This window comes from Castor canadensis, chromosome 13 (genome assembly GCF_047511655.1).
Source record: "Castor canadensis chromosome 13, mCasCan1.hap1v2, whole genome shotgun sequence".
NCBI lineage: Eukaryota > Metazoa > Chordata > Mammalia > Rodentia > Castoridae > Castor > Castor canadensis.
This window is the reverse complement of record NC_133398.1, coordinates 123,844,255-123,863,240: the sequence shown is the minus strand read 5'-3', so window position 1 is coordinate 123,863,240 and position 18,986 is coordinate 123,844,255. Positions and strand designations below refer to the sequence as shown.

Here is an 18,986-nt window from a genome sequence, read left to right as displayed (position 1 = left end):
AAATCATTTTCCAGAGACACTTTTGGGCAGCTTCATTGTCTTGTTTTGAACCTCCTCAGCCACAGTTTGAAGATGGGTGGAATGAGTTGCATACTGAAAAAGACGGGATTAAAAAGTGGAGATGCCATGTACCTGTGACGGGCCTTGGTGAACAACATTGGAGAGGAAAAGAGAACCAAGATTCATATTCAGAAACTCCAGAAAGCTTTAAGTCTCTGACTGAGGGAGATTGACAAAGAAAAAGCAGCACTGAAGAAGTTTTTGATAAAGCTTCACAAAACAACTGGTTATTTTCCTCTCGAACTCAATTCTTGTCACTGATTCCAGTATAGGTGAGAGACTGAGCTCTAAGTTTCAATTCAGAAAACATCTGAATCTCCTATTATCTCTATAAGAAAGCAGTATAAGCAACTAGACCAAGTCAAAAAAAAGAAAAAAAGAAGACTATATAATTGAAGACACCATGCAATGTCTTCCAAAAACTCAACTGATATTTCCTACAAATGAAAATAAGCATTGTTTTCTCCATATTATCCTCTTTCTTTACAAGTTGAAGTAGTAATATGCATACATTATTTTCTTGCAAGTTTTCCTTGAGGCAAGATTAAAGCTTAATATTTTAAGATCTTTCTGATATTGATCATGAAATACATTTTATGTTTGCTTTAATCCTGTTCTTTTTTCATGTATATATTTCAGTTATTTTTCAATAGCTTGAATAGTATGAATAAATAACATTTGATGTTAAAATTAATACAAAAATTAATGTCAAGAAAGGCATAAAATCTTGAATCTATAAAAAGAATTGGTTCAAATCTAAGTTTTTTCATGAATTGCCTGGGTGATTCTGGGCTTACAAACTCTGTCAAGATGGATATTATAATATCTATAGTAATAATATGTAATATCTGTAATAAAAGATTGCTTTAAGGTCCTAGTTTTGATCTCCAACAGTGCTGAATAAAAACTGTAATCTCTGCTGTTTTCATCATTATTCCATCACTATGTAACAGAACCCAGGTTCTGTTCCTAGCTCTTCTGTTAACATCCCATGATCACTAGGAGAGTCCTTCTTTAATCACATGTATTAGTTTTTTCCAAGGCTATAATATGAGAGCTCAACTAAACAATCTCCAAGGGCCCTCCCCAAATAGTACAAAAATTTCAGATGAGGGGCAGTGATATACAATTGTATGTAGCCTGACTTATCTAGACTACTTCCATGTTTAACATACTTGTCTTTCAAGCAAACTACATTCTGAGCCAGCTTCTCATGATAGGACTTGATGAGCAAAAGCAACCCATTTCTTGAAAGCCCTTAGAGTTCAACTGCATGTCTTTATTACTTGTTTAGGCTCTGTAGTTAAATAGATCTGGATTCCAAATCACATTCTTCTGGAAATTGCTATTTGATTCTAGGCAAGGTACCTAACATTTATGTACTTAACTTTTCTTTTGTGGTACTGGGGCTTGAACATAGGGCCCACCAACCCTTTTTTGAGCTGCTCCACCAACCCCTTTTTTTTTTTTTTTTTGTGATGGGTTTTTTTCGAGATAGGGTCTCATCACCTGTTTGCCTGGGCTGGCTTTGAACCTTGATCCTCCTGAGTAACTAGGCGTGAGCCACCAGCATGTATACTTAACATTTATATACAGTTGCTTTTATCTTCCAACTATAAAATGCATGCAATAGTATTTAACTTAAAAGATTGCTGCCATGTTCTCCTGTGATATCACACATAAATCTGTTAGCACAATATATCACACACCCTAAGCACTCACTGTGTACAATTGCTGTGGTTATTATTTCTGGAAACAGACAACAGGTAGAGCTTCTGGGTTAATAAGTGAGTCAGTGTGAGTCATTACTTTTGATTTTCAGAAATACCTTTTGCACTAGATCTCAACAAAAATGTGTGTCTATCCCTCCAGAAATGATATAGATAGATACAAATTTACATAAATATAGACACATATGTAATGTGGTCAGTGAGGATTTCCAGGCTGACCAGATATGACTAAAGGTTGTAGCACAGGCAAGCATTGTAAGAGTGGCACTTTATTGGTTGGCAGAGAAAGGAAGTCCCTCACAATGGAGACCACTTCCCAGATGGGGTACAGGGCAACAGAACAGCTGGACAAAAGGGCATCAAGAGAGAGGGCTTAGGGCTGGTGGAGTGGCTCAAGTGGAACAGTGCCTGCCTAGCAAGCCTGAGGCCCTGAGTTCAAACTCCAGTGCTGCCAAAAAAACAAAACAAAAAAACAGGTGTGCATATGTGTGTAGAGGGGAGACTTATGTGTCTAAGTGACTTAGCTCAGCAGCAAGATTGGCAAGTATATTAGCTCAGGCTGCTGTAACAAAGTTCCACACACTGGGGACTTACACACTAACATTCCCTCGTAGTTATGGAGGGTGGGAGTCCAAGGTCAAGGTGTTGGCAGAGTAGGTTTCTCCTGAGACTGCTCTACTTCTTTTCCCAGTGTCCTCACATGGTGGCCCTCTGTGTACGTCTGTGTCCTCATTTCCTCTTATAAGGACACTAGTCGTATTAACACTTAACACTTAACAACCTCATTTTAACTTAATTATCTCCTTAAAGACCCTACCTTCAAGTACAAACATATTCTGAGATTCTGCGGGTTGGAATTTTAGTATATTAATTTTAGGGGGCCCCAGTTCAGCCCAGCACAGGAAGTGGGTGAGAGAGCTCTGAAGAACAGCCCAGCAGTTTGGGGCCTGTATAGTCCTAGGGTTTATCTTACCTATTTCTAGCAGTTTCATGGGATATACAAATAAGGAACACTTAAGGAGATGTGAACATTTTTGTTTGATGTTCATCAGGCTTTGGCCTAAGAATCTCAGCCTGCTAATAAAAATAAACAACATCAGGGCCAATATTCAGGGGCCATTACAGACTTATTTATATAGTAACCCATCTCCTGGCTCCACATTGTATTACAATCTGAGTTGTATGTTACTTTGTAACATCTGAGTTTGAAGCCAGGCACATAAAACATTCTGAAGACCTATGACTGCAAGGGCACAAACCAGGATTTCAAAGCCTTTTCTTAGTTCTTGGCCCACTTAGTGGGGGAAAGTCTGGAGAATAGATGACAAAATGACAAAAGCTTTGGGAGTAACATTCATTTCATCTCCTTATGCTGTACTATGCAAAAACTGACAGAAAAATGTGACTCCTGTTCTAAAACCAACTTAAAACATTGGCAGTAAATTCAATTCCTGGAATTGAGTCTGGATTTCACAGGATTACTTCCTATTTATCACCATTTTTCATTGAGAGAAATATTCGTATTAACTTACACTGTTGTATTATGCTCAATTTTACAGAAATGTGTAACTCCAACTTAAAAATCACCTTAGTTGTAAGGTTGACTGTACAGCAGCATGTTTACTTCCTGGAGTTGAGTCTGGATTTCACAGGATTACTCCCTATCCGTAACCTTTTTTCTTAGGGGAAAACATTCATTAAGCTTCTACTGCTACATTACGCTCGATTTTATTGAAATATGTAAGTGCAAATCAAAATCGCTTTATTTAGAAGGTTGACTGTTCAACAGTAAGTTCCACTCTTGGAATGAGTGTGTATTTGACAGGATTACTCTCCACCCTTCTCCGAGTTTCACTGGGAGTGGCATTGATTTTAGCTCCTGATGCTGTATTACTCTGAATTTGATAGAAACATGTGACTCCCTTTCTGAAACCAAAATAATTAGAACATTGAATGTCTGCCTATGTGTTCTCTTGCCAGAATAGAGTGTATATTTCACATAATTCCCGGTCTTATGTGTTCTCTTGCTAGAATAGAGTGTATATTTCACATAACTCCCGGTCTATTACTGTTCTTAATGTGGGGAAACGTGTATTTCAGCTTGGAGATTTACTATCTGAATTTGATAGAAACAGTAACTCCCATCTTAAAATCAACTGAGTTGAAACACTGAATGTCTGCCTATAGGTTCAATGTCTGGCATAAGTTCACCTTCTGAAATTGAATCTATATTTCACAGGATTACCATGTCATATGTCACAGTTTTTAATTGGCAGAAACATTCATTTCATCATATGTTGAGCTGTATTATTCTTAGTTGCATACAAACCTGTAACTGCAGTTCAAACAACACCTTAGTTACAATTTGGTAGTAAATTCACCTCCTGGAAATGCGTCTGTATTCCACAGGTTTCCTCCCTTCTGTCACCATTTTTCATTGGGAGAATCATTCATTATAATTCATAATGCTGTAGATGCTGAATTTATAAAAGCGTGGAAATCACATTCTAAAATCAACTCAGTTTGAATGTTGAATGCTCCCTATATTTTGAAATTGTAGTGTTGGGTGTGTATTGTAAGATTACCCCATCTATCACCGTCATTTTTTTATGGCGAAGCATTAATTTTAGCTCAATGCTATATTCTGAGTTTTCTATCGAAGTTGGTTTTGGAATGGGAATTACATATTTCTATCAAATTCAGCACAATACAGCATTATGAACAAAAATGAGTTTCTCAGTATTACTAACAGTGACAGCTGGGGTACGGTCCTGTGAAACACACTATTCGAGGATTTGAACACATAGTCAGACAAGCAATGTTCTAACGACGTTGGTTTCAGAACAGAACAAAATACAGCACAATGAACAAAAATGAATGTTACTCCAAAAGAAGAATGGTGATAGATGGGGAGTTATCCTGTGAAACACAGATTCAACTCCAGGAAGTTAACTCTGAGCCTCTGCTCCTTCAAAAAGTCTACTTGCTTTGATGTCTTGGTTACTGCGTCAGCTTTGGGGCTGTACATGTTTCTATTGTGTCTTCTCTCAGGAGGTGAGTTCTGGTGTCCCGTGGTGGGCAAGATGAAGCCATTATGGCAATTTTCCCCCCAAATGCCATAGCCTTGTATTTTTCTAGCCCTAAATTTGTTTTTGCAGGGCTAGGGTTTGAACTCAGGGCCTTGTACTTGCTAGGCAGGTGTTTTACCACTTGAGCCACTCTGCTAGCCTTCTAGTCCTGATTTTTTTTTTTTTTTTTGGTGGTTCTAGAGATCAGACCCCAGGCCTTGCACATTCTGGGTAAGCACTATCATGCTTACATCCTCAGCACCCCCTGCCCCGCTTTTTTTGAGGTAGGGTTTCATTATGTAGCTCTTGCTAGCCTTGAACTTGTGATCCTCCTGCCTCAGCTTCCCAAGTGTTAGGATTACAGGTCTGCGCCACTATGCCCAGCTTTCAGCCCTGATTTTGCCTAAATCCCAACCAAGTAACTCATCTATTAGGAGTCCATGAAAACATAAACCTTAAAAAATGTTTGCCATGGCGTACCCTATGGCTAGGAGTATCACACAAATAGGCTGTTAAGTGTCCATTGTTTGCCTCTCACCCCCTGAACTAATTCCACCAGTAAAGAAAGACTACTCACTGGTTTTCTCGTTTTGAGTGCTGACCATCTTCCTCCCAGTCCCCACTAAACAAGAAGCAGAGACATTTGAGGGAGGAGTTTGGCAAGTTAAACTAAGTAGCAGGGTTTGTGGCTATTTCCTCATGGGTGTGACACTCCAGTAGGACTGAGTGTACTTTGATCCTATAGATACCATTTTAATAAAGGAAGTCTCTTGCTGATCCAATTTTACAATGAACTGTTTCCATTACTCAGACTATGGTAGGAATCTTGGTTCATAGAATATACTGGTTCTACTCCGGTGTAAGGGCTTTAGGGTTTTTATTATTTTTTATTTTTGCTGGGACTGGGGTTTGAACTCAGAGCTTCATCCTTACAAAGCAGGCATTCTACCATTTGAGCCATACCTACAGTCCATTTTTCTCTGGTTATTTTGGAGATGGGATCTCGTGGGCTATTTACCTTGACTCACCTCAAACTGAGATCCTCCCGATCTCACCCTCCCAGTTATCTAGGATTATAGGTGTGAGCTGCTGGTACCCAGCTTTTCTCCATTTTCTTTGCAAAGATGGTGCTATAAAGCAGAACCTCAATTAGATAAAAACAGTGACTTTTTGGTGGAACTGGGATTTGAACTCAGGGCTTTGTGCTTGCAAAGCAGGTGCTCTACCACTTTAGCCACACCTCCACACCTCCAGTCTGTTTGCTCTAGTTACTTTAGTTATTTTCCCACCTTCCATGCTAATTTTACTGGATTTTTCAGTAGAGATCCCATTTTTATATCCTATACTAGCAGCCTTAGTTTAGTAGTGCCTGCTCCCAATCAGATACAATCCAGGTAGCCAGTCAGCCCTTTTTCATGTGGTTCTTGGGCATTAAGGATAGACTGGGCCTCATGGCAAGAGAAAGGATGTATCTCTTCTTCCAAATAAGAAAAGGCCCTTCTTTGACCTTTTTCACTTGTCTTTTGTATTATTACTTTGCTGGTGCTTACCAGCAGAACCGTGGGTAAATTATCCCAATTGAAGCACCAGCAGAACAGTGAGTAAATTATCCTTATCACATAGGAAGACACTGTGCTGTCATTTCTTTTAGAGGGCACCAGTCAGCCTCCCCAGGGTCCTTCTCCCCACAGTTTGGTGAGAAGCAGCAGCTCCAGCATGCATCCTGGGGTTTGAAGCACTAGTTCAGCAAGATGCAAACACCTCTTCATGGTTCTGGGAAGTGCTGGGATAAAAACTTCCTTGCCTCTAATCACTTGAAGTAATGTTTTAGCCAGCCCGACCCAAGGACTGGGATATCTTTCTGGGGCAGTGCTAGGATGATCACATCCATAATAGCACAATTGTCATGATAGCAGAGGCATGCTAGCTGCTTGCAAAGGGTCTCCTCTAATCATGCTAAGGAGATTGGATCAGCCTGCCCCTTCTATTTTACCAGCTCCTTTACCTACCATGGCATTCCCCAGGGATGAGGACATCCTCTCATCTCAGAGTACCTTTTACAGGAAGATCCTCCTGTTGTATACAGTTATGGGGTAAATGGATAGTCAACTCTCACTCCACAGGAATACACTCCTCTTCTTTTTTCTGTTCAAGCCCACAGATCTTACAATGGCCACTTCCTGCCTAGAGGGGAACACACAAGGGGGCTGACCATCATACCAGGCAACTGTCTCAAACCCCAAAACTTAATCTCTGAGTTCTGAGATGTTACTCTCTTGGTTTCCTTTGTTAGTATTTTTTTTTAGAAGTATGGGGGCTTGAACTCAGGGCTTTGCACTTGCTAGACAAGTGCTCTACCACTTGAGCCACACCTCCTGTCCGCTCTTGGTTTCCTTAAGTTCTTTTTCCAGTCATAAAAGGCCTGGCTAAGTAATGAGTGACCAACAGAGGTAACTGCAAGGACTAGGAAATTTTTTTAATGTTCTTGTTATTTACATTAATTTTATAATTAACATACATTGATTTACATATTAATGGGATTCCATGTGATATTTTCATACATTGACTATGTGTAACCATCCTTATTCCATGCTTGTCCCTATCACCTGCACACTTCTCAGTTCCTAGGAATCACTATTCTACTTTCAGGTCATTGTCCATATATGAGAGAGAATGTGCAATATTTATCTCTCTGTAACAGACTGGGAGCTTTCCCCTAAAACTGGAACAAGACAAGGATTCCCTTTTGATGTTTTTATTAATTATACTATTGGAAGTTCTGCTAGAGAACTTGACACAGTTTGGATATAGTTTGTCTCTCAAAGATTATGTCCTGGAGGTTTGATACTCAGTGTAATGGTATTGAGAAGCAGGGGAACCTTTAAGGGGCAGGGCCTAGGTCATTGGGGGTACCACCTTAGAAGCTGAACTGTGTAGTAGGCTGCTCTCATGGGACGGATTTTTTTTACCTTAAAAGCAAATTGCAATGAAGAGAGCTCAGCTTCCTCGTCTCACTCTCTCGCCTCCTGTCTCATATGGTGACTTTCCTCACTCTTGCACTTGCTCCCTTAAGGTTATGCCTCTGACCATGAGCGCTCACCAGAAGTTAAGCAGATGCAGGTGGTATGTTTCACTTCCAGGTAGAAGTTTTAGGAAACTGTGTTCAGTTTGCCACATTCCCTCTCTCCTATCTTAGTGAATTTGGAAGCCTGGATCGAAATGGACCCCTTTTTAGCTAGACACAAAGGATTATATATTGTGTGGTTCCATTTATAAGAAATATCAAGAGTTGGCAAATTCATAGAGACAGAAAGGCATTTAGTGGTTGCCAGGGACTGGGGGGATGAGGTTGGGGTGGAGAACAGAAGGTAACTCATCAGTGGATATGGAATTTCCTTTTGGGGTAATCAAAACTAGATAAAGATAGGTTGACACAACACTGTAAAAATGTCAAATGCCACGAAATTGTTCACTTTAAAATGGTTCATCTTATGTGATTTTATATGAATTTCATCTCAATTTTAGGAGAAAAATGATGTAAAATTGTAATATAGTACAAAATGAATAAGTAGCCCTAAGCTTTAATGAAAATACTGATGCTGAAGAAATTAAAATTGGGAACTTTATAAAAATTCATAAAATTCTAGAATAAGATGGTAGAATAGAAGCTTCCTCCATGTGACCCTGTGAATGAGAAGGGTCAGGGTGACAAAGGAGAGACTATATTCCAAAGAGAGAGAGGGGAAGAGCACTGGGAATCACAAAAGAGGTGACAGGACAGCTGAAAAGCACAGAGAAAACAGAAAGGCTATGCAGAGAAAAGTAGGAAACAGTTCACAGCTCCAAACTCAGCTCCTGGGGGAAAGACAAGCCAGATTCTCACACTCAACATAAGGCAGGCAGCCCTGGTGACACCAGATTTTCAGTTCTAGCACTAGGATAACCGCACAGTTCTGGAAAGCCCTAAATACAGTCCAGGGACTTCGCCTGACACTGACCTCTTATGGCAGATCAGTACTGGAAAAGAAGCACGTTTTGTCGCTCCCCATATCCAAGTGAGCTACAGCCAGGTGCCATTTTGGTGGGTGGCGGGGGAGGCTATTGTTTAAGGCAGAACAACTGTGAGGACTTGGGAACCACCCTCCCATCTGAATGGGAGATGGCCATGAGGAGCAGTTGTGGAGAAGGAGAGGATGGGTCACAACTTGCTTGGTAGGGAGGTCAAGCTATGCAGGACGCTGAGGTCAGTAGCCATGCCCTCTGTGGTGAGGAGCAAGCCCTCCAGCCGGTGGATCACACAGAGGCTAAGCGCTCTGAGCCGAAGCTCCTAGCCAGAGGATCGCTCAGCTTCTGAGGCTGCCTCCCTGCTGCAAGCACTTTCTGCTGGGTGGGGCTGAGAGGTCTGAGCCTGGTGGATTGCTGGATTTCCCAGCCTTCTGCATCTCACTACTTATTATTTACTCCTGGGCTGGACCTAAAGGCACCGAGACTGGCAGGCAGAGTCCCAGGTGCCTGGGTTCTGCCCCACCGGTGAGACCTAAGTGCAGTTGTGTTCCAAGTCTCTGACGTACTCCAGGAACACCCATAGGCTTGGACACTTCCTATTCTGGGTGCACAAGCTGGCGGGGATGGGAGAGAAGCACTCTGGAGTGAGTGGGAAACTGTCTGGCCAACAGCATACAAAACTCTTTGGGGCCTGCAGTGGAAGCGAATGCAGCCCTGAAGCTGACAATTGACCTTGATTGGCCCAGTCTGAAGTCCAAATACAGAACCAGCCTTAGCAGTGTTGCTGTTGTTACAGTGGTTTGTTTTCTCTTTTCCCGGTGGAACGGGGAACTGAGCACCCAAGAGAAGCTCATTCACCAAAAGACCCCTGAGTAAAGACATGTCCATCCTAACAGATGTGCAAAGTCAGCCCATAACATATCCAAATGCAAAGCAGTGACTCTTCCAAAAACCCCCAACGAGGACTGTGGTTCTCCTCCCACTTGCTAGGCAATCACCACTAGAGCCACACTCCAAGCCCTTTTTGCTTTAGTTATTTTTCAACTAGAGTCTCACATTTTCTCTGGCCAAGTGGACCATGATCCTTTTACCTACACCCCACACCCCTCGTAGCTGGGAAGACAGGGTATATCACCATGCCCAGTTCTATTGGTTGAGATGGGTCTTGCTAACTTTCTGCCTGAATTGGTCTTAAACCTCTATCCTCCCAACCTCCGCTTTCCAAGTAGCTGGGATTATAGGTGTGAATCACTACGACTGGCTTTTTAAACTCTACCTTAAATACAATGAAGTCCACTCATTGTAAGTGTACGGTTCAATGGATTCTGACAAGTGCAAAAGTCATCTACCACCACACTAAGCATAGAACCTTTCCAGCAGCCCAAAGAACTGTCTTGTGGTTCAAACAGGCCCTCTGTATTCAGTCCCCTCTCCATACCCACATGCCCAGAAAACCACTCATTTCATTCTGTTCCTATACTTTCCCCTTATAGAATATCTATGAGTTGGGTACCAATGACTCACACCTGCAATCCTAACTACTTGGGAGGCTGAGTTTGGGAGGATCGTGGTTTGAGGCCGCCCTGGGAAAAAAGTTAGCAAGACCCCATCTCAACAGAAAAAAAGCTGGGTATGGTGTGGCATGCCTGTCATCCCAGTGATGGTGCCAAGCAGAAAATAGGAGGATCAGGTTCCAGGCCAGCTTGGGCAAAAAGCAGACCCTATCTCCAAAATAACTGGAGCAAAAAGGGATGGAGGAGTGGCTCAAGCAGTAAAGGACCTGCCTAGCAAGTGCAAAGCCCTGAGTTCAAACCCTAGTACTGCCAGAAAAAAGGAAGGCATATCCTCTGAGTGTAATCTTAAGGTAAGCAACCTTTCTGATGGCTCCGGGCAGCACACTTTTGACATGTATACGTGTATGTGTACGTGTGTATACACACACACACACAGAGGCTGGTGGAGTGGCTCAAGTGGTAGAGCGCCTGCCTAGCAAGCCTGAGGCGCTGAGTCAAACACCAGTACTGCAAAAAAAAAAAAAAAAAAAAAAAAAAAAAACTAGCCAGGTAGAGATGCTGCTGTAATCCCAGATACTCGGGAGGCCGAGGAAGGAGGATCCCAAGTTTAAGGACAGCCTAGGCAACTTAGTGAGACCTGTCTCAAAAATTTTTAAGAAGGGGCTGGGGGTGTATTCCCATGGTAGAGCACTTACCTAGCATTTTTGAGGCCTTGGGGTCCATCCTCAGTACTAAAAAAAAAAAACAGATGTTTTTTTCCCTTTTTTTGGTGAGTAGTATTTTACTGAATATAAAAGTACTTAACAGTTGATGGGCATTTGATTTTTTCCCACTTTCTAGCTATTACAAATAAAGTTCATACAAACATTTATGCACAAGCCTGTGGATATCATGGTCATCCTGCAGAGGCAAATTTGCCAAGCTTAGATGCTAAAACTGTGGTTGCCACCCACGCACCAAGAAGGTAGGAAAAACTTGTTACTTAGCATTTGGGAGGCTGAGGCAGGAGGATTAAAAATTTGAGGCCAGCCTCGCCTACACAGTGAGTGCAAGGTCAGCCTGGGTTACATACACATGGAGAGACTGTGTCAACCCTCCCTTCCTCTTCTCTCCTCCCCCTTTAAAAAAGACCCCAAAAACAAAACAAAACTTGTTACTTACATAATACAACTTTCTGGGGGGGGTTGGGTGGCTACTAAGCAGGTTCACTTACCTAGCAAACTCAAGGCCCTAGAGTACAAACCCCAGTCACCAAATTAAACATTGGTATATTCACTTTTCTGTTTCTCTTAGTTTTTACAACATTGTTGATATCCTTTTACATCCCTAATGCTGGCTTTTGTCAAAGTTCTTTTTTTTTTAAGTGTTCATTAGTCTTTTCAAAGAACTACCTTTGGTGTTCCTTTTTCTTACCTATTTTTCTTCATTTTTATTAACTTACTCATTTCCGTCTTTATTTTCCTATACTTTTCTCTAACATTTTAAGAAGGATGTAGGCTCGTTAATTTTTACCCTTCTTTTTCTTTTCCAATATAGACAGTTAAGGCTATAAAGTATCACCTAATAGTGGTTTAGCTATATTCTGAAGATTTTGGTTTACAATATTATTTTCATTATTTAAACTATCAGATTTCTTTCATGTATTGTAGTTATTTTGTAGTGCATGTCATAATTTCAGAACATAGGAATTTGATCTTTCATCATTTCTAAGATATTTTCATGCGATCAGAGAATTTACCCTATATAATACTGGTTCTTTAACATTACTGAGGCTCAGTTTATCTCTCAGCACATTTCACTTTTTGTAAATGTTTCCTGGGTAGTTGCAAATAACATGCATTTTTAAATTGTAGATGTGATGTCTATTGAGGCCACGCACTGCAGAGAAGGCTCTCAATGAGCAGGTGAATAGGATGACATAGGCTCACCTATCGGGGAGCCTGTCTTGTCACCAATCTTGTCTTTGTGCAAGGCGCCCATGTACACAATTGAAGAGATAAAAGCAATTATGGCCAAATAAAAAGGGCCTCTTCATCAATCCTTTTTTTATTTGGTCATTTTTACATTTGCTCACGTGTGTGCATTGTTTGGGCCAGCTCCCCCACCCCTTCCTTCATCAGTTCTGATAGCTGCCACAACTAAAGGCCAGTCCAGCTGGTAGCACAGACTGATGCTTAACCTTTCATTCAGCACCATTTATCAGGGACTGGCACTTTGGTGGGACCGACATTTGAACTCGGGGCTTTGTGCTGCAAAGCAGACACTCTTAACGCTTGAGCCACACCTCCGATCCATTTTCGCTGGGGTTTTTTGTTTGGTTTTTGAGATGAGGTCTCACAAACTATTTGCCCAGGCTGGCCTCAAACCATGATCCTCCTGATCTCACCCTCCCAAATACCTAGGATTACGGGTGTGAAGCTACTGGCACCCATCCCAAATTTTCTTTAGCCATTCATTTGTTGGTCACTAGGCTAATTCCATTGCTTGCCTATTACGAATGGTGCTGCTAAAAATACGAGTGTACAGGTCTCTCGGCTGCTTGTTAACTTACACTCCTTCAGATACATGCCCAGGAGTGGCACAGGAGGACACAGGGTAGGTCTATTTTTAATATTCTGAGGAACTTCCACAGTGGCTGCACGAATTTGCGTTCCTACCAACAGCGTATAAGGGTTCCCTTTTCCCTGCATACTGACTCATCGACATTTGTTGTTTGTTTTCTTGATAACCATTTTGATTGGGGTAAGATGGAATCTCGGTGTAGTTTTGATTTGCATTTCCTCTATCGCTAAGGACCTTGAACATTTTTAAATGTATTTATTGGCCATTTGCACTTCTTTTGAGAACTAGCCAATTGATTTCCCCACATATTGACAGGACTATTCATGTTTAATGTTTTGAGTTCTTTAGACATTTTGGATATTAATTCTCTGTTGGATGAATAGCTGGCAAATTTTCTCCCATTCTGTGGGCTCTTCATTCTGGTGATTATTTCCTTTGATGTGCAGGACTTTATAATCAGATGGAATTCTACTTTTCAGTTCTTCCCCTTATTTTCTGTGTTATTGGAGTTCTATTCAGAAAAGCCTTTGCCTATATCTTCAAATGTTTTCCTCTAGTAGCTTCAAAGTTTCCTTTCCTATTCGTACCCCTTTTCTTTCTTTCTCTTGCCTTATTGGTCTGGCTAAGAACTCAAGCACTATATTGCATATCCAATACTGTGGATGAGAGTGGACACCCTGTCTCATTCCTGACTTTAGAGAAAATACTTTCAGTTTTCCCTATTCAGTACAATGCTGACCCTAGGTTTGTCATATACAACCTTTATAATGTTGACATGTTCATTCCTTCTATTCCTTGATTCTTCACGGCTTTTACCATGAAAGGACGATGAATTTGTCAAAGGCCTTTTCAGCATCTATTGAGATGATCACTGGTTTTGTTCCTAATTCTATTTAGGTACTGTGTTAGGTTTATTAATTTGCACACATTGAACCATCCTTCCATTCTAGGAATTAAACCAGCCTGACCATAGTGTATGAGGGTTTAAATGTATTTACTTCAATTTGCAAGTATTTTATTAAAGATTTTCTCATCTGTGTTTATCAAGGAAATTGGCCTAATTTTTTTCATTGTGTGTGTGTGTGTGTGTGTTCATACCTGGTTTTGGCAATACTGGCTGCATAGAATGATTATGGAAGTGTTCTGTCCCATTCTATTTTGCAAAATAATTTAAGGAGCATTGGTTTTAGTTCTTCTTAAAGGTCTTAGAGTTCAGCAGTTCATCTGTCTGATCCAGAGATTTTGTTACTGCTTTAATATCATTGTTCTTTATAGATCTTTGAAGGTCTTTATATTCTCTCATGAAATGTATGCTTTCCTAACCTTTTGTGTTTGTGACCGTCTTTCTCCCCCATCTGTATATAGGAATCCTTTCAGTATTTTCTGAAATGCTAGCTTAGTGGTCATGAGTTGCTTTAGCTTGTGCTTAGCTTGTAAGGTCTTTACTTCTTAACCGATTTTAAAGGATAACTGCTGATATAGTAATCTTGGTTGGCAGTTACTTTCAGAGCTTAAATATATCATTCCATGCTTTCTGTTGAGAGGTCTGGTGTGATTATGATGGGTTTGCTTTTATTAAGTAAGTTACCATTTTTCTCCTGCAGCCTTCAATATTCTTTATTTATTCTGTAGTCTTAGCATTTTACTATAATGTGACATGGAGAAGTTCTTTCATGTTTATGTCTATTTAGGGCTCTAAATGCCTCCCATACTTGGATGTCCATATCTTTTCCTAGATTTGGGGAGCTTTCTGCTATAATCTCACTGAATTCTATGCCTTTAATTTGTATCCTTTTTCTACCTCATGTATTCTTAGGTTTGGTTTCTTGTTCATGTCCTAAAATTCTTGAAAATTGTGGTCATGCTTTTTTTCTTTATTGCTATCTGAATGTAGTATTTCCTTAACTTTTTAGTCAATACCTGATATTCTTTCTTCTGCTTGATCAACTCTATTGATGATCCTTTCCACTATATTTTAAACTTGATTTACTGAGTTTTTCATTTCCAATGTTTGTATCTTTTTCAGAATCTCAATTTATTTCCTGAATTTCTCATCAGCGTTGCTGACTTTCTCATCCAGGTCTTTTTTGTTTGTTTGTTTGTTTTTTTGTCTTTTCTTTTTTGGTGCTGGGATCAAACCCAGGGCCTCACGCATGCTAGGCAAGCGCTGTACCACAGAGCTACATCCCAGCCCCTCATCCAGGTCTTGAACTGACTTCCTTACTTCATCTATCTGTTCATTTTAATACTCTTTGGGGTCATTCATCATTTCTAAAACTAGTCTGTTGAATTCTTTGTCCAGCATTTCAACAAGAGTCATAGTTCTCTTTTTCATATTTCTTGTATTTTATGTTGCAATTTGCACATCGGTTGGGTTGGATATCTCTCAGTTGTCTATGTGTTTTCAATGTTACGGATGAGAAACATCAACTACTCAATTAAGTTAGAAAAGAAAGGAACTAGGGTACCTATAGTATAAATTAGGAGTTTAAAATTTGTTAAAACTGAAGGTACTAATAAGTAATAAAAAGAAGAGAAACAGGGAAAGGAAAAAAGAAAAAGCAAGATAGGAAAGAGAAAAGTATATGAGATAAAGATATAGAAAACAATGATGACAGAGGGCTAGTGAAGTAGCTCAAGTAGCAGAGTGCCTGCCTAGCAAGCATGAGGCCCTGAGTTCAAACTCTGATGCTACAAAAAAAAAAAAAAAAGAAAAAGAAGCAATAGTGAGGGAGAATACAATAAAATAAGTACAAAGAGACAACAGCTTTTAAAAAGCAGCAGTCAATAGTTCTTCCTTTCTGACAAGAAGAGGATGGAGTACCACACCCCCGGCTTGTCTTTTGCAGTTGACCTTGGGATAGGGACAGCTCCTTTTCTCTCTGAAGTCCTAACAACTTAGGCTAGAGAAGACCAGGCTGAGATCTGTGCTGTCTTCTCTGCTGGGTTCAATTTCTGTGCAGGAGCCTTCCTCAGAGTGCTCTCAAGCTGAGTCCAGGCCCTCCTCCCCCAACTGTTGGATACCTTCTCATACCAGAGGTGCTCTGCCCGTGTTGGTTTGATATGGGAAATTCCTGAGCAGTGCTGCTTTCTACCAAACTCTTTGGCCCCTTGGGAGTGTACACAGCAATCAAGCCTGGTGGGGTTTAGCCCCCTTCCCTACCACTTGTTGCCCTCCCTTGCGTTTTCCTTGCTTTCCCTACAATTCTCTATCACGTGTCCTGCTTGTATTCACACATGCCTGGTCTTTCTCCTCTTACTGGAGTTCAGGCTGTAGTTCCACTAATGCCCCCTCATAGCTTCCCTCTGCAGCATGGCTTACAGTTTGCTCTTCCCACCCAAATAGATCCATGTCTGTGGATCTTGAGTCAAGGTTGCAACCAGTTTCCTGGGTCCACACTGATTCTCAGGGCAATCACTCATTTAAGCCAGTAGAGGGGAAAGGCCTTTGGGGTTTGGCGGTATGAAAATAAGAGGTCTTCTGCTCTCCCTAGTGAAGATGTTTGATTCTAAGACCTCTCCTAAGACAATTTTTCTTTAGGGCGCTAGTGAACAAGCTAGGAAGTGCAGGCATCTCCTTGGTGCATGGCATGCATTTCTCCCTCTTAAACTTTCACTTCTGCTGAGTGTCAGCTTGTGCACCTGTGACGCTTCCCAAGGCTTTCCCTTTCTCTTTTGCTTGCAGCCCGGCTTTGGGGTTCTCCCTGTTCCCTATTACTTTTCTTACTGCTCTATGTTAGGGTCTATTGTTTCTTTTATAAATCTAAAGTTCAATATTTCTGAATTTCACCTGATCTCAGTCTACTGTTGTTCTCCCTTGCCTTTTCTCACCACCCACCTCTCCCAACAGCCACACACACATTTTGTTTCAAATTCTTGGAGACCCAGGAAAGGGCTAGGTGCCTCGAATCTTCTGTCTTTGGTACACTCACTTTAATATGTAGATAACCTATAGTCATGCTGAATTTTTGCTTAGTAATTCTAAAGGTTTTCTTTGGATTCTAAAACAGACAAGGCTGTTTAGAAATTATGGTAAATATAACTCTTCTAAGATTTTTAGAACTTAAATATATTTTTGTAAGTCCTACATGTGTTAGCACTGCCAGGGCAATACTTAATTAAGGTGATAATCATCACCCTAACCTTATTTCTAACTTGGTTAGTGAGGGAACTTGAGGAAGGCTCTTTGGAACATCTATGGGCCTCACACTCCTCCAGGAGCAGAGCTGCTTATGCCATGGAAACAACCTCCAGAATGTGCAGATGGAGAACTTCAGAGTGTGGCATATTCTCCAGGCGCTTCTCCCTAGGACCAGGGCACCACAACCCAGAGACCATGTTGGCCTGGTAAGAGTATGTCTACCAGACTCAGCATACACCTTCAGCAAGATTTACTCTTGTCAATCTTAGTATCAGAGCTTCCTGTGTTCCACTGGCAGAGTGGCTCAAGTGGTAGAGCGCCTGCCTAGCAAGTGTGCATTCCCTGAGTTCAAACCCCAGTACTGCCCCCCAAAAAAAGTTCAGAGCTTTCTGTGTTCCCTTTAAGACTGCCCTTACTCAGCTGCCACACAGCCCCAAGCAAGGATCCCTAGAGTGCTATAGAGCTCCATGTTCTTGTGTTGGGCCAACACATTCCTCTAATGTCATTCAGAGTTCACACACAGCCTCTCAAGGAGGGTAAATCTGGATCTGATCATCGCCTGCCCCTGACGACTTAAGAGAACTGCATCTGTGGCCCTCAGTCCCAGGCGTACTTCTCAGGAGGACCTGGAAATGTAATATTCCCTTATTTGAGTCCAATCTCTTGCTGATGCCTCAATCCCTTTCCCTGTGACTTCAACAAAAACCTCTGTGTTCTCAACTTACCTGATCTTCCTTTCATCTTCATGTGACTGTACTTACCTTTCTTGGTGTGCCATGGTATTTGTGTCAGCTCTTTTGGTATTTGTGTTTACTCTTTTGTCCCTGTCCCCTTCCTCCCTGCAGTCTACAGATGCCTCAGTCCTGATCATCCTCACCACTCAGGCCAGGAGTCTGAGAACATCACACAGCACTGTGATGGAACTAGGAGAGGATGCCACCCTGGCAGCTTCAAGAGCTAATGAAGACCTCAGGCAGTGACTCCATCTGGCCTTAGCCCGTGGTCATGCAGAGTGTCGCTGCTAGCTATCGTAAGTAAAATCTGCCTTTAAAGAGCTAACATAGGGAATGGCACATTGGGCAAGTAAACAGCTTCTTAATCCTTATTTTCTATTCTTGAGGAATTTTTCCTTTCTATTTTTGAAGAATTTTCCACTATGTGAATAATTATCAGGAACATCTACTATTGAAGCTGAAGGAGTCAGACTTTCCTTCTCTCCCAACTGGCCTTGATAGTGTGGGTGCAGGATTTAAGGACAACAAATCACAAAAGTGTGTGCGTGCACACACATACACAGCGTTCTGAATTAGGAGCAGCTAGGAAGTTTTTCTGTGGTGGCTGTGCTACCTGATCAGTGACAAGAAATGAGTGATGCAGCAGCAAAGGGTGAAGCCTGAGGAAATGATGGTGATGACACCACAGAGCCAGGGACAGTTCAAGCCAAACCCACTGGAACAAGTCTTCCCTGTGTTCTGCTTCCTGGCTGCCCTTGGTTCCATCCTTCCCATTGACAGTGGACTACTTCACTGCCTCCTGGGCTGCTTTTCAGTTTCAGCTGGTCAGTATCAGCACCTATTGCTTGTAGTTCAGAACTCTGTGTGACTCACCTACTAACCCAGCCAGGGCTTCCATGCTGACCAACTCAGGGGGCGCCGAAGACAACACAAAAACGGCAGTTCTAGAGTTATGCAGCATGGTCCCACAAAATCTACCTTAGTGACAGCAAGAACTATGTGTCAATGTGTGTCTACAAGACAGAACACAGACTAGGAAGATAAACAGTATTTACTTCGTTACATATTTGAATAACAAAAACAATTACATTATAATCCTAATCATTTAAACATAGGCTTTCTAGTGCCGTCAGGTACGTTCAACTCTTTTTTTTTTTTTTTCATTTTTCTTT

The 18,986-nt window shown here is 41.3% G+C and overlaps 1 protein-coding gene across 2 annotated transcripts in view; it reads left to right on the top strand.

Annotated features, from left to right (window-relative positions):
- The window catches only part of LOC109678314 (uncharacterized), a 155,757-nt gene extending 138,607 nt beyond the window's left edge, over positions 1 to 17,150 (top strand). For both annotated transcript variants that reach the window (XR_012440566.1, XR_012440567.1), the window contains one exon: positions 60 to 17,150. The gene's annotated coding sequence lies outside the window, so the exon portion shown is untranslated. The remainder of the gene's footprint in view (positions 1 to 59) is intronic.
- The last annotated feature ends 1,836 nt before the right edge of the window (positions 17,151 to 18,986 follow it).